We start from the raw sequence: 16,075 nt of genomic DNA, 5'->3' as shown, positions 1-16,075 counted from the left end.
TATGTGCTAAAGCCCTTTTCTAAATGCTGCGATAATTGTGATCTAACAATGGTGTGGAGGCATAATTCCCCTTTCTCCTTGAATTGTGTTTTCAAATATAACATCTGCATCCTTGAGGGAGAATGTAATTCCCATGAACAGTGCAGGCTGATTGCATTTCTGTGCTTGAGTAGCTTAGAGGGTATTGGAATCTAGCCCCTTTTAATATTAAAACCATGTTTACTTCATGTATATACTCTGTTCTGCCAGAATGTGTGTTTCTACTATGCATTTTGACTAAAACTATGGCCAACCTCAGGATTGTACCTTTGACAATAAAAGTCCAAATGCAAGAAAGTCATGGGTTCTAATTATGGCTCCACCACTTGTCTGTTGTGTGACCTTGGGGAAGTCACTTCACTTCTCTGTGCCTCAGTTACCTCAACTGTAAAATGGAGATTGAGACCATGAGCCCCATGTAAGAAAGAGACTGTGTCTGACCTTATCTGCTTGTATCCACCCCAGTACTTGGAACAGTAAGCGCTTAACAAATACCATAATGATTTTCCCCCCTCTAGACAGGTGAGCTCATTTTGGGCAGGAAATAGGTCTGCTAGTTGTTCTACTGTACTCTCCCAAGTGCTTAGTACAGTGCTTTGCACACAATAAATGTGCAGTAAATACAGCTGAATGAATGAACGTGATGTCAGAAGAAATGCTTCTACGTGTATGTATAGCATCAGACACAGTGAGAATTAAAATGGGGGTTTCCATGTAATCCAAGTTGAGCAGGAACCTGTGTGGTAATGTTAGTAGTAATAGCTTTGATCCAATCACTTCCTGAGTGCAAAGTACCGTATTAAGTGCTGGGAAATTATGCACGGGTGAGAATTAGACACAATTCCAGCCCCTTAGCTAAAGGATTGGCAATCCAGGGATAAAGAGTCCCCTTTATCTGGGATGGGGTTGATGTTAGATGCATAAGGAAAAAGAAACAAATGCCCAAAAGCAACATAAAAGACTAGGATAATAATGAATACAATATAAGCAATGGAATGTTATTGTTAGAAGAGCAGTATTTCAGATGTGTCATGGCTCAGGGTCCAGTAGGAACAACACTCATGTTCTGCAGCCTTTCTCAGTATTGTATTCTGAAGGTTGAGAAGGTCTCTGGCTATTGAACAGGTCAGTGTATTCACTTAAGCACTGCCTTTTCTCAGAATGAAACATCAGCCTAGAGCAAGGCCAGTGGATTAGATGATCGAGGAGCCTTTTGTAGCAACTTGGATGATTTGCTAATGGAAAAAATAGATTTAGTTAGGGCAAACCAAAGAGGAGGACAGAGCAATAGTAACCATATGAAATTGTATAATACTTTTATTTTTCCAAAGCTCTTCTTCATACAGGGACTATAATTCTCAATTCTATAATCTTTTCCAGAGTTTAGTATGGTGCCCTGCACACAGTAAGCATTAAATAAATGCTATTACTACTGTATTATCACATTTTATCTTCACACAATCCTTGTGTGGTAGAAAGTCATGATCATCCACATTTTATGGGTGCGAAAGCGAGACCAGTTTGTTTAAAGTGACTTCCCCAAAGTCATTGAGAAGATCAGGTGCAGAATCAGGACTAGAATTTAGTCTGAGGAAGATTACATAGGTGACCTCAGAAATGGGGGAAGCAACTGAATCTCTTATTCATCCTCCCTTAGAGTCCCTTTAGTAGGAAAAGATAGTCCACCGTTTTTAATGGTATAATAATTATGGTATTTGTTAAGCACTTACTATGTGCCTGGCTGTTTTAAGCACTGGATTAGATACAAGAAAATCAGGTTGGACACAGTCCCTGTCCCCTGTGGGGTTCACAGTCTTAATCCCCATTTTGCAGTTAAGGGTACTGAGGCACAGAAAAGTTAGATGACTTGCCCAAGGTCACACAGACAAGTGGTGGAGTCAGGATTGGAACCCAGGTCTTCCTGACTCCCAGGCCCCTGTTCTTTCCACTAGGCCAAGGTGTGTCTCACCTGAGACCTCCTTCCCTCCTGGGACGAGCTGACAATGATAAATAGGAGGCAAGACTCCTCTTCCCATCCACTGGGTTATACCTCATTAGACAAAATAAATCACTTGGAAGCCAATCTGATAATATTGATGCCTCCTGTTCTACTCATCTAAGTGATTGCTGGCTATGGGAAGCAGCGTGGCTCAGTGGAAAGAGCCCGAGCTTGGGAGTCTTAGGTCATGGGTTCAAATCCTGGCTTTGTCACTTGTCAGCTGTGTGACTGTGGGCAAGTCACTTAACTTCTCTGTGCCTCAGTGACCTCATCTGTAAAATGGGGATGAAGACTGTGAGCCTCACGTGGGACAACCTGATCACCCTGAATCTACCCCAGCACTTAGAACAGTGCTCTGCACATAGTAAATGCTTAAAAAATACCAACATTATTATTATTTGATATGTTTTATAACATTCATGTGGACTAGATGTATGAATATAGAAGAGCCAAGTTCTCGTCTTTTCTACAAATGTGTGTAGCATCATCATAACATAAACTCATTAAGAATAAGAAATGTCAAATGTGTGGGAACATGGATCATTTTCCAATGTGGAACCACACCAAAATACAATAAGTAAATTAGGGAGATTTTGTTTGAAATGTTTCTACCATAATTCAGTTTTTCTAAGGCCTCTACCTTCCCCCTTAATTTACTATTTTCAGGTCTATTCCCCTAACTGCTAATATTTCTAATACTAAGGCTACCTGAGAGCAACAACAAAAATAAAGTTTTGCATCTTCATCTGGAAATGTCAAACTCTACAAATAAAAATTCTTGCAAGGACCCTGTTTGAAAGAGTTGTGCCGGTCAGATTTTAGGGGTTGGAAAAAAAAGATGCAAATTTTAAAGGTTAGGCAGTAAAATACAGAGATAATCCATTGAAAGCCTTGTCTTGGGAGAACAAAAATCCAGAAAATGTTTGATTTTGGTGGGGTTTACCCCTGAAATCTATTTCTCTAAGTTTAGTTGCTCTTAGATTTCAAATGTAGAGAGGAGGGGATAGTGTAGGGTTGAATTAATGAAAAGTCTACAATTACTGAGGGTATTAGATTCATTCAGTTATATCAATGATAATGGTGGTATTTGTTAAGCGCTTACTATGTGCGAAGCACTGTTCTAACCACTGGGAGATACAAGGTGATCAGGTTGTCCCACGTGGGGCTCACATTTTTAATCCCCATTTTACAGATGAGGTAACTGAGGCACAGGGAAGTTAAGTGTCTTGCCCAAAGTTGCATGGCTGGCAAGTGGCGGAGTGGGATTAGAACCCATGAGCTTCTCTATTGAGCACTTACTGTGTGCAAATCACTGTTAGATGCAAGAGCTGTGCAGAGATAAGGATCGAGACCCCTAAACAACCATAATAGACCTGACAAATAGACCAGGACTGTGGTCACTACTGAAACAAGTTTGGCTGTAGACCCAAACAAGAAGACCTAGTCCTGTTTAACTATGATTAAGTAAAATCCCCCTCTAGAGTGTAATCTCCTTGTGGAGAGAGAAGCAGCATGGCTTAATGGCAACGGCACAGACTTGGGATCAGAGGAGGTGGGCTCTAATTCCGTCTCTGTCACTTGTCTGCTGTGTGACCTTGGGCAAGTCACTTTACTACTCTGTGCCTCAGTTACCTCATCTGTAAAATGGGGACTGTGAGCCCCACATGGGACAACCTGATTACCTTGTAACTACCCAAGCACTTAGAGCAGTGCTTGGCACATAGCGCTGAACAAATACCGTTTTTATTATTATTACTGTTATATTGTACTCTCTCAAGCAGTTAGTACAGTGCTCTGCACACAATAAGCATTCAGTAAATGTCATGGATTGAGAATGAGTCTGTAAAGTGGTGTCAAGTTTAGCTTCATTCATTCATTCCTTAATTCAATCTTATTGTGTGACTACTGTGTGCAAAGCATTGTACTAAGCTCTTGGGAGAGTACAATATAACAACAAACAGATACATCCCTGCCCACAATGAGTTCACAGTCTAGAAGGGGGGACATACATTAATATAAATAATACATTATAGATATATACATATGTGCTGGGGGGGATGGGAGGGAGGATGAATGAAGGATCAAGTAAGAGTGGCACAGAAGGGATTGGGAGAAGAGGAGAGGATGGCTTAGAGAGAAGGCTTCTTGGAGGAGAGGTGCCTTCAATAATGTTTAGAAGTTGGGGGAGGGACTCCATCAATTAGCAGTCATCGAAAGTACCTGAGTCATCCATACAGGACACCCTCTACTCCAACTGTCCTCAGAAATCCCATACAACTGGAAATGTGGTTGATTGTAAATCACCTCTCAAAATCAGCAGAGTGATGCAATTTGACAAGCAGTCCAAAGAAGATGGAAGTTATGTAGCAGCCTGAAACAGCTAAACCCTCCCTGCAGTGAAGAATCACAAGCAGTGGCCTAGAATTCAATACTGTTCCTAAATTCTGTTCCCTGTGGAGCATGTTGTCAGAGATGCCAGGTTAAGTAAGGAGGGGGAAAAAAAATTAAGTGGAAACTCAGGCAATGCATCACCAATTGGCATCAGAACTGATACTAAACATTTTAGACGATACCTGAATTCAAGTCTCAGGGACCTATATTTTGCACTGATTTTGCTGTAAAACCAGGGATTATAAAGAGATGTCCTTTCAGTGATAGTTGTATAGTTGAGCCTTGATCAATCCTTCAGTGGTATTAAGTGAGATGTGCAGTACACTCTACCAAGCAGGACTAACAGACACGTTCCTTGGGCACAATGAGCTTACAGTTTAGAGAGGTGACAGATATTAATTGGCCCAGAAGGCTACAGTATTTTGCAAAAATACAACTCTGTAGGGACTGCACACAGAAAAGTTTGTCTTTGAAGAGAACAAGCTTTTCTCTGCAGGAGCTGTTAGCTAATTTCACATGATTGCTGTTTTACAGTGTAGCATTAGCAATCCATTTTTAACCAATTCGTCAGTTGAAGTGAATTTACTTTAAGTGGTAGAATTGAGCTCTTATGGACAGAATAGTTATAGCAGCAGGAAGGTGCAAGAATATTCTTCTTTCCATTACATATAAAATCAATTACTATTTCTCTACAGTAGTGAATGCAGTCTGCTAAAATTTATACTTGATGGTCATTTTACAGTTCTCGTTAGTGATAAAATTCTCCCCATGAAGTATAGGATATGATTTTCTTCAGAAAGGGATGCTCTGATAATTTGTCTTGCAGTTTCTTGGATTCACAGTGTCATAGCAGATTGACATCTGGAACTTTGAGCAGTCCAGTTATGGACGTAAGCTATTGCGTTTAGTAAAATGACTTATTTTCTATCATTAAGGAAGAAACCAGATGAAGTTAGCTTCAGTCACTTACAGCAGTGATTTTAGGGTAGACATAAGAACTACTGGACTACAAAGTGTGAGATAATACAAGAAGTTATTGAGGGAAATTGGGGATATTACTTGCTTTTAGCTCTTTGAAACTATGATAGGTCATGCTCTGTACTGGGTAAAACAAGATAAACAGGTAGTCCTTGCCATTCAAGTGCTGCAAATGAAACAGGTGTGTTACTATATCGGGAAAAGGAAATAATATATGCACGTGTGCATATACACATATACACTTGCACATATATGCATGCATATACACAGAGAGATATTATAAAGACAGACACACACATACATTTATATATATATATTTATATCTATATATACACACACACCCATACCCACAAACACACACACACATGGATATTTAGAGAATTGCATCCAAGATTACGTAGAAAAGCGGGTAGGGGAAGAATCATGGTGGGCTGGAGATTGGAGATTTGAAGAAAGATTAGTTGGCCAAGATTTAGGGGCAGGTCTTCAAATAGTAACATTAATAAAATGGGATGTAGGAGTAGAAGGCAATATGTTAATGTAATAAAATTAATATAGCTGAAGGGAAGGGGAAAGTAGATGAAAATGAAATGTGGCTTAGAGGAAAGAGCATTGGCCCAGAAGTTGAGACCTAGGTTCTAATTTCTGGCTCTTCCATCTGCCTGCTGGACATCCTTGGACCTGCTACTTACCTTCTCTATCTTTCAGTTTCTGCATCTGTAAAATGGAGATTCGATACCCATATTCCCTCCAACAGAGACTATGAGCCCTATGTTGGTCAGGGATGACATCAGATCAGAATGGTAAGTAAGAAGGAAGATGGTAGCAGCATCTAGGAAGATTAAAGGATTGGTGAGATGCCACTGTCATCACATAGCCCAAGGAGCTAACCCAGATCCAGTGGTTTATGCTAGTTTCAAATGAAACTGCATAAACACATCTTTACATCCATGGAAGATTTACTTTGTTGTTGGGTAGAAGATGAACAGTGACAATGGTGAGTTGCTTCTCAGATGCAATGTTCCTTTTTTAAATTAACTTAAGCTTCAGGTTACCAAACAGTACTGAAGACTTCCAACTGAATATTGAAGACTTTACTTATATACAGAACACCTCATTTTCTTAACCAACCATCTCCTTCCCTGTCTTTCTCATCACAGTAGACAACACTACTGTCCTCCCCGTGACAAGCCCATGAACCTGACATAATCAACTCAGCTCTCCCATTCAACCTGCATATTCTGGCTGTCACCAAAGCCTGTCAGTTCTACCTTCACAATATTGCTAAAATTTGCTTATCCTCTCCATCCAAGCTGTTACTATGCTATACCAAGCACTTATCAAATCCTTCCTTGACTCTTGCATTGGCCTCCTCTCTGACCTACTTAACTCCTGTCTCTTCAGTCATTATAACAACTCTTCTGCCTGGATCATTTAAAAATAAAAACGTTCAATCCACGTGGCCCCTTGCCTCAAAATCCCCAGGTATTTGTCCATCTCCAGAAAATCCTTACTATCAACTTTAAAGCACTTGGTTTGCCTCCTCCTACCTTACTTCACTGATTTCCTACAAACCATCCCTCACACTTCACTCTTCTTACAGCAACCTACTCACTATATTTTGATCTCACCTATTTTGCTGCTGACCCTTTTCCCACACCCTTCCTGACCAAGAAACCTTCAACTAAGCACCCATTTCCCCTAGTTCCTCTGCCTTTTTGTCCCATATGCACTTGGATAATTTCCCTTGGACACTTATCACCCCACCCTTGGCCCATAGCATTCATGTACATATCCATAATGTAATGTCTCCCCCTATAAGAATGATGATAATGGCTTTTGTTAAGTGCTTACTATGTCCCAAGCACTATTCTAAGCTCTGGGCGAGATACAAGGTCATCAGGTTATCTCATGTGGGGTTCACAGTCTTAATCCTCATTTTACAGATGAGGAAATTGAGGCACAGAGAAGTTAAGTGACCTGCCCAAGGTCACACAGATGATAAGCAATAGAGCTGGGATTAGAACCCATGTCCTCTGGCTCCCAGGCCTGTGCTCTTTCTACTGAGCCATGCTGCTCAGACTGTAAACTCCTTGTGGACAGGAATCTTGTCTACCAATTCTGATGTATTGGACTTTTCCAAGAGGTATTATTAAACTCCCAAGAGGTTAATACAGTGCTGTGCACAAAGTAAGAGTAATCAAGTACCATTGATTAACTGATTATTATAAGTGATGACTTGGAAAGTGAATTGGGAGACACAGATCCTGGACTTTAATCCCAACATTGTCACTTGCCTGATCTGTGAGTAGGGCAAATCACCTAACTTCCCTGCACCCCTGTTTTCTCATCTGTAAAATTGGGATGAAATTCCAGTTCTTCTTCCCCATTAAACTGTGAGTCCTATGTGTGACAGGGATTGTGTGACTTGCTTATCTTTTATCTACCACAATTATATTTTGTGTACCAAGTACAGTGTTTGGCACATACTAAGCATTTAACAAATATTTGTTAAACATCTGGTTTTGAAACCTAGAATGTAGCCAGTGTAGCCTGTCTCCTCATCATTTTATTTTGTATTTAGTACAGTACTCTGCACAAAGTGAGCACTCAATCGGTACCACGGATTAATTATGCAGGGAATATTAAAACTGCAGTCTTATTATCTTTTTAATCGATGACATGTATGGTCCAGAGCTTCCAGAGCTCCTGTCAGTACCTTATTGAGATTATACTTTGTCATTCAAGATGCAATAAATAATTTAGGAAAAGACACAAAATTCATATTAGTATGAAATTTTAGGAACTGTAAACAGTACAAAATAGGGAAAGTTTCATTTAAAAAAAATGGACTTCAAACAAGCTCTGAGATTCCAGATTTCTCAATAAAGCATCAGAGTAGCTCAATCTCTTGAGCATTTATTCACACCAACAACTCAGACAACCTAGGCTTCAATAACATCCTTCCATCTATTCTAGCTCAAAATAGTTCTGGGCATGAAGGTAGGGGAAAAGACAAGATGAATGTAGAGCTAGGAGTGCACATGTGTTTCAGACTACCCCTGCAAATAAAATGATTCCAGATTTTTCAGGCTTTCTTTCATTTTTCCAGGAATTTCACAGAACTAGAATGTGCTTGATCCCAGATATTTTCTGTTTCCCACATGCTGAGTACTGTGCTATGCACCCATTAGGCACTCTGAACTATTAATTAATTCATTCCTTCAGTAGTATTTACTGAGTGCCTACTATGTGCAGAGCACTGTACTAAGTGCTTGGAATGTACAATTCGGCAACAGATAGAGGCAATCCCTGCCCAGTGACAGGCTCACAGTCTAAATGGGGGAGACAGACAGCAAAGCAAAACAGAACAAGAAAAACCCAAGAGAACATGATCAAGATAAAGAGAAAAAAAGGGGATGTACAACTCATTAACAAAATAAATAGGGTAATTAATATATACAAATAATATATACAAATGAGCACAGTGCTGAGGGGAGGGGAAGGGAAAAGAGCAGAGGGTGGGGGGGAGGGAAGGGGAAGCAGAAGGAGAATGGGGGAGCTCAGTCTGGGAAGGCCTCTTGGAGGAGGTGAGCTCTCCGTAGGGCTTTGAAGAGGGGAAGAGAGTTTGGTGGACGTGAGGAGTGAGGGCATTCCAGGACAGTGGTAGGACGTGGGCCAGAGGTCGACAGCGGGATAGGTATGAAAGGGGGACAGTGAGGAGGTGAGCGTCAGAGGAGCGGAGTGTACTGGGTGGGCAGTAGAAAGAGAGAAGGGAGGTGAGGTAGGAGGGGCCAAGGTGATGGAGAGCTTTGAAGCCAAGAGTGAAGAGTTTTTGTTTCATGTGGAGGTTGATAGGCAACCACTAGAGGTTTTTGAGGAGGGGAGTGATATGCCCAGAGCATTTCTGTAGGAAGATGATCCGGGCAGCGGAATGAAGAATAGACTGGTGTGGGGAGAGACAGGAGGAAGAGAGATCCGAGAGGAGGGTGACACAATCTAGTCGGGATATTATAAGAGCTTGTACCAGCACGATAGTTGTTTGGATGGCGTGGAAAGGGCGGATCTTGGCGATATTGTGAAGGTGAGATCGGCAGGTGTTGGTGACGGATTGGATGAGTGGGGTGAATGAGAGAGCTGAGTCAAGGATGACACCAAGGTAGCGGGCCTGTGCAACAGGCAGGTTGGTCATGCCATCCACAGTGACAAGGAAGTCAGGGAGAGGACAGGGCTTGGGAGGGAAGATAAGGAGCTCAGTTTTAGGCATGTATTGATTGATCTATTGGATCTAATGAAATTGATATATGTCGACCCTTTAAGAGTTGAAATTTTGCCTTTTGTTAGCTTGGGAGGCAGTATGTTATGGTGGAAAGAGCCTGCTATGTGATGTTAAGCAAGTCACTTATCCCCATCTTACACATTAGGAAACTGAGGCACAGAGTGGTTAAGATGCCTACTCACCCTACCCTTTAGATTGTAAGCCCCATAAGGAATGAGGCTATGTTTAATCTGATTGTTGTATATTCACCCCGAAGTTTAGCTCATGGTTAATGAATGGCACAACAGTTTCTGAGATTTTTGTGGGAGCTCATTATCTTCCCACCCAAACCCTGTCCTCTCACTGACTTTCCCATCATTGTAGATAGCATCACCATCTTCCCTGTCTCACAAGCCCATAATCTTGGCATTATCCTAGACTCATCTCTCTAATTCAACTTGCATATTCCATCTGTCACAGTCATATAACTAAAATCTGCCCTTTCCTTTTCATCCAAGCGGCTACCTCATTGATCCCAGCACTTATCCTGTCCTGCCTTGATTACTGTAGCAGCCTCCTTGTTGACCTTACTACCTCCTGTTTTTCCCGACTCCAGTCCAAGCTTCACTCTGCTGTCTGAATCACTTTTATGCCAAAATGTTTAGTATGTGTCCCCATTTTTAAGAACCTACAGTGGTTACCCATCCACCTACACATAAACTCCTTACCATCGACTTTAAAGGACTCAATCACTTGCCCCCCCTCCACCTTACCTTGCTGCTTGCCTACTACAACCCAGTCCACACACTTTTCTAATAATAATAATGATAATAGTGGTATCGAAGTGCTAACCATGTGCCAGGCACTATACTAAGCACTGGTATGGATACAAGCAAATCAGGTAGGACACAGTCCCTGTCTGGCTCATGTGGGGCTCACATTCTCAATCACTATTTTACAGGTGAAGTAACAGAGGCACAGAGACGTGAAGTAACTTGCCCAAGGTCACATAGCAGACAAGTGGTAGAACTGGGCTTAGAACCCATTTCCTTCTAACTCCCAGGCCCATGCTCTGTGCCATGTTGCTTCTCTAATGCCAATCTACTCACTATGACTCAGTCTCATCTATCTTGACACTGACCTCTTGCAATATCCTTCTTCTGGCCTGGGATGTCCTTCTTCTTCATACCCAAGAGGCAGTCACTCTTCCCATCTTCAAACCCTTATGAAAATGCACATCTCTTCCAAGAGGCCTTTGCCAACTAAGCCCTCATTTCCTCTTCTCCCTGTCCCTTCTTTGTCACCCTTGCACTTGGATTTGAACCCTTTATTCATCCCTCCCCCAGCCCCAAAGCACTTAGGTATGTAAATAGTATTTGTTCATTCATATCAATTTCTGTCACCCCCTTTAGACTGTAAGCTCACTGTGGGAAGGAAGTATGTATACTAACTCTGTTATGCTCTGCTCTCCCAAGCACTTAGTAGAGTGCTCTGTCCACAATGTGTTCAGTGAATACCAATGACTCAGGTAGTTTCGTTCAGGGATTTTCATACTTCCAAAGAAACTATACCTTTATAGCACCTAGATTTCAACCAAAGGATCCCCTCCCACAAGTCTTTCCTCTCACCAACATTCCTATTTACATCTTCACTCTTGGGCTCAGAAATATGAGCTGAATCAACAAAAATTCAACCAGTTTGGTTTTTTTTTTTTTTTTAAATCACTCTGTATTGTCCTGTGCTTCATAACCTCAAACCACTGAGCGAAGTGCTTTTGTATCACCTGTTCCTGATGCTCCTTAAGGGCTAGCCTCCTGGAGTTTTCGTGTTCGGTGTTCCCAATAGTGCTCTGAAGTGCCTCCAGGGGTATGCATACTCCTGGTAAAACCTCTGGTTCGGTGGATTACCAAGCCCGCTTTTAGATGTGCAGGAGAGGGGCTAGGGTGCAGGAGTGAGCTAAACAACTCAAAACCCAAAACTTCTCCAAAAGGAATTTTCTGTTTTTATTTGCAGTGGCATAAAGATTGACTTGAAAAATGTCAGTCTTCAAAATATAAATGGAGCCATCCACCACCAGAAAACATTTCTGTGCAAAAACAAGTAGGGCCCTGGAGCATTTTCTGAGCAAGTTCTTCTCTTCCCTGGCCTTTGGGAAACAAGCTGAAGGTTTGGTTTAAGGGATTGCCAGATGAGTAGATTTGTCCTTGAACTGTCATCCCTATGATTTAGACTCAAACTGACATTCTTTCCAATCAGATTGCTTTAAAAAGTTTATAATGACCCAGATAGGTTTATCTTGGCCAGACCCCAATCAATGCTGCCTCAAACTTCAAGCATTTTTCATATCTGATAGACCAGACTTGAAAATCTTCAAACTAAATGAACATAGGAAACTGGAACAGTATTTTAGACAGCAGAAAGTACTGTAGCTCAGAGCTCAGGCACATGAGCCCAAAATACATTGCAGTGCATCACTGATAACAAGATTAGATGGTGCTAGAAAGCTACCTTGCACGGAGTCAAAACTGTGAGCAGTTGTGAGCGGTCACAGCCCATGCGGATGTCTCAACTTTATCTTACACCTCTAGTCCAGGACATCTGCCAGGCAGAGAGCCACAGATAGAATTTCACATCATCATCACCATCACAGTCACTCTAAAAGACCCGACAAAACACACTACAAAGGGCAGGAGAAGTGACCGAGAAACTGAGAAAGATATAGCTTCAAGAAGCCAACTGGTCAAGAGGAAGACAAGCCAGTGAAAATGTATTAATTGCTTTTAAACAGTTATCAATGTTGAAGCATAAAACATCCCTCCAAAAGGCCTTCCGTGACTAATCCCTCATTTCCCCATCCAGTCTGCCCTCAGCATTAACTGCATTTAGCTGGGTATCCCTTAAGCACTTTACAACTCCCCCTGGCACTTAAGTGCATAGTCTTATACTCTACTATTTTCCCTATCAGCAATTTATTTTGTCTGTCATCCTCTGTAGCCTGCAAACTTCTTGTGGGCAGGGATAGGCCTAGTGGCAAGAGCACAGGCTTGGGAGTCAGAAACATGGGTTCTAATCCTTGTTCCGCCACTTGTTTGTTGTGTGCAAGCCACTTAACATTTTGTACCTCAGTTACCTCATCTGTAAAATGGGGATTAAGGTTGTGAGTCTCTTATGGGACAACTCGACTACCTTGCTATCCACCCCAATGCTTGGATTAGTGCTCAGCACATAGTAAGCACTTAATAAATACCATTATTGTTATTATCATTATTATTATCAACTCGGTTGTGTTGTATTTTCCCAAGCACCTAGTGTGCTACTCTGCACTCAGTAGATGAGTTATAAATACCGTTGGTTGATTGACAAAAGAAACATTCTCCAGGGTTGCCACTTCAATGATGTTGAAGAGGAGCCTTTCTTGGCCAGTTTGGTATTTTCAGAGTGTTGGAAGTGCTTAGGGAAAAATATTTCCTAATTTTCCATTCATACACTCATTCAGTCATATTTATTGAGTGCTTACTGTGTGCAAAGCATTGTACTGAGCACTTGGAAAGTACAATTCAGCAGCAGATAGAGATAATCCCTACCCAACAACAGCGCAGTGGAAAGAGCGCGGGCTTTGGAGTCAGGGTTCATGAGTTCTAATCCCAGCTCTGCCACTTGTCAGCTGTGTGACTGTGGGCAAGTCACTTAACTTCTCTGTGCCTCAGTTCCCTCATCTGTAAAATGGGGATTAAGACTGTGAGCCCCACGTGGGACAACCTGATTCCCCTATGTCTACCCCAGCGCTTAGAACAGTGCTCGGCACATAGTAAGCGCTTAACAAATACCAACATTATTATTAGGTTCACAGTCTGGAAGGGGATGACAGACAACAAACAAAACAAGTAGACAGGCCTCAGTACCATGAAAATAGGTAAATAGAACCATAGATAAATAATAATGCTGGTATTTGTTAAGCGCTTACTATGTGCCAGGCACTGATCTAAGCACTGGAGGAGATACAGGGTAATCAGGTTGTCCCATGTGAGTCTCTGCACATCATTGATAGTATAGAGCAATAAATATGTACAACTATATACAAGTGCTCTGGGGAGGGGAAGAGGGTAGAGAAGAAGGGAGTAGGGGCAATGAGAAGGGGAGGAGGAGCAGAGGCAAAGGGGGGCTCAGTCTGGGAAGGCCTCCTGGAGGTGGTGAGGTCTCAGTAGGGCTTTGAAGAGGGGAAGAGAGTTAATTTGGCAGATAGGAGGAGGGAGGGCATTCCAGGTCAGAGGTAGGACATGGGCCAGGGTCGACGGCGGGATAGGTGCGAATGAGGCCCAGTGAGGAGGTGAGCGGCAGAGGAGTGGAATGTGCAGGTTGGGCTATAGGAGGAGAGAAGGGAGGTGAGGTAGGAGGGGACAAGGGGATGGAAAGCTTTGAAGCCAAGAATGAGCGTTTTTTGCTTCATGAGAAGGTTGATAGGCAGTCACTGGGGGTGACATGCCCAGAGCTTTTCTGTAGAAAGATGATCCGGCCAGCAGAGTGAAGTATAGACTGAAGCCAGAAGAAACAGGAGGATGGGAGATTAGAAAGCAGACTGATGCAGTAGTCCAGTCAGGATATTATGAGAGATTGTACTCCAAGGTAGTTTAATGGAGAGGAAAGGCTGGATCTTGGCGATATTGTGAAGGGGAGATCGGCAGCTTTTGGCGATGGATTGGATGTTTGGGGTGAATGAAAGAGCATAGTCAAGGATGACACCTAGGTTATGGGCTTTTGAGACTGGAAGGATGGTAGTGCCATCCACAGTGAGGGAAATTCAGGGAGAAGACAGGGTTTGGGAGGCCATGGCCTCCTGCCTCACCTGGGATGGAATCAAGAGCTACAGAAGCACAAGTCTCTTAGACCAGAGAGGCTGTCTGCTCTAAGAGGGAGTAGGTCTTTAATGTGATAACAGACATGATGCAGGGCCTCAAGAATTCTTGGGGAAAAGATGAAGGTTAGTCTGTACTCTGGATGACCTTGATGACAGCACCTTGAGGTCCCTATAAGTCCTCTTTACCATTGGACTTTTGGGCTCTATGCTTTTATGTTTTGCATTATTTCATCATTCCTATTTTGTTGCAAAGCCATTCCCCACCCCTTTTTTAGACTGTGATCCCCTGGAGAGCCAGAGATTCTGTCCAAATGGGAACTGTGTCAATTTTTCCCCCCAGTATTCAGTATGGTACTCGACACATAGCACTTAATATATTTACTAATGATAGCTACAAAATATCACTTGAGGTAAAAACCCCATTTTACAGATGAGGTAACTGAGGCACAGAGAAATGAAGTGATTAGCCCTACTTAAGACTTCTGACTATAAGTGATTATCAATACTGTATATAGGAAAGGTTTGTCATGTTTTCATTTTGTTTAAACTGATTTGCTCATAGTCTTAAAAATGTCAGGTCCAACCTAATGGATTTTAGATCCTAAAGGTCCACCTTTTTTTTCCCCAAACCTGATCAAATGTTAAGTTTTTTTCTCTCCTTTTCTCGACTTTAGATTATTTTAGCTCTGAATTCCCTAAACATAACTTGATGCAACGATTCAAGAGGTAGTAAAATTATTTTTGTCATAACGCCAATTTACAGGACAGGAGCCAAGATTGCTTATATTGCAATCTAAAAAGAAAAAAAAGTAAGAAATTAGAATTACATCTGACATAGGTTCTAGCATGGACAAGCCTGGAATTTAGGGGTGGGAGTCAAGTGCAAAATATAATACATGTTGAAGATATTTGTGTCCTGTATTGCATTTGGAAGCACCCTATTTTAGTGCTTTCCATGTAAGGAGCTATCCTGCTTGAGCTGCTTTGATCAGTGTTTGATTCAGGTTTCATTAGACTTCTTCATGATGACCTTTTTTCTGGTTGTACTTCTGGTTACTTATATCTACTCTGGGCAAACATATTCATTTGAACTAGCAAATTTGGGGTGGAGAAAAAAGCACAAAGCTAAAGAGAAGTATCCGTTATCAGTATGGCATAGTGGATGGAGCACAACCTTGGTAGTCAGAAGGTCATATGTTTAAATCCCCATTCCACCACTCGTTTGCTTTGTGACTTTGGGCAAGCCAACTCACTTCTCTGGACCTCAGTTCCCTCATCTCTAAAATGGGGATTGAGACTTTGGGACAGGGGCTGTGCCTAAGATGATTAACTTGTATCTATCTCAACTGCTTGGCACATAGCAGTTAAGTTCCATAATTATTATTACTATCATTATTAATACTCTCCCAAGTGCTTAGTGCTTTACTTACAATAAGCACTCAGTAAATACCATTGATTGATTGGTGATAGAGAGTGACCAGGAGACAAATTGGGGGTGTGAGGAAATTATAAGTGTCATGGAGAATCATCTCTGACCTGCTCAGCTCCCTGACAC

The sequence above is a fragment of the Ornithorhynchus anatinus genome, chromosome 1, assembly GCF_004115215.2.
Source record: "Ornithorhynchus anatinus isolate Pmale09 chromosome 1, mOrnAna1.pri.v4, whole genome shotgun sequence".
NCBI lineage: Eukaryota > Metazoa > Chordata > Mammalia > Monotremata > Ornithorhynchidae > Ornithorhynchus > Ornithorhynchus anatinus.
Note: the sequence above shows the minus strand (reverse complement) of the source record.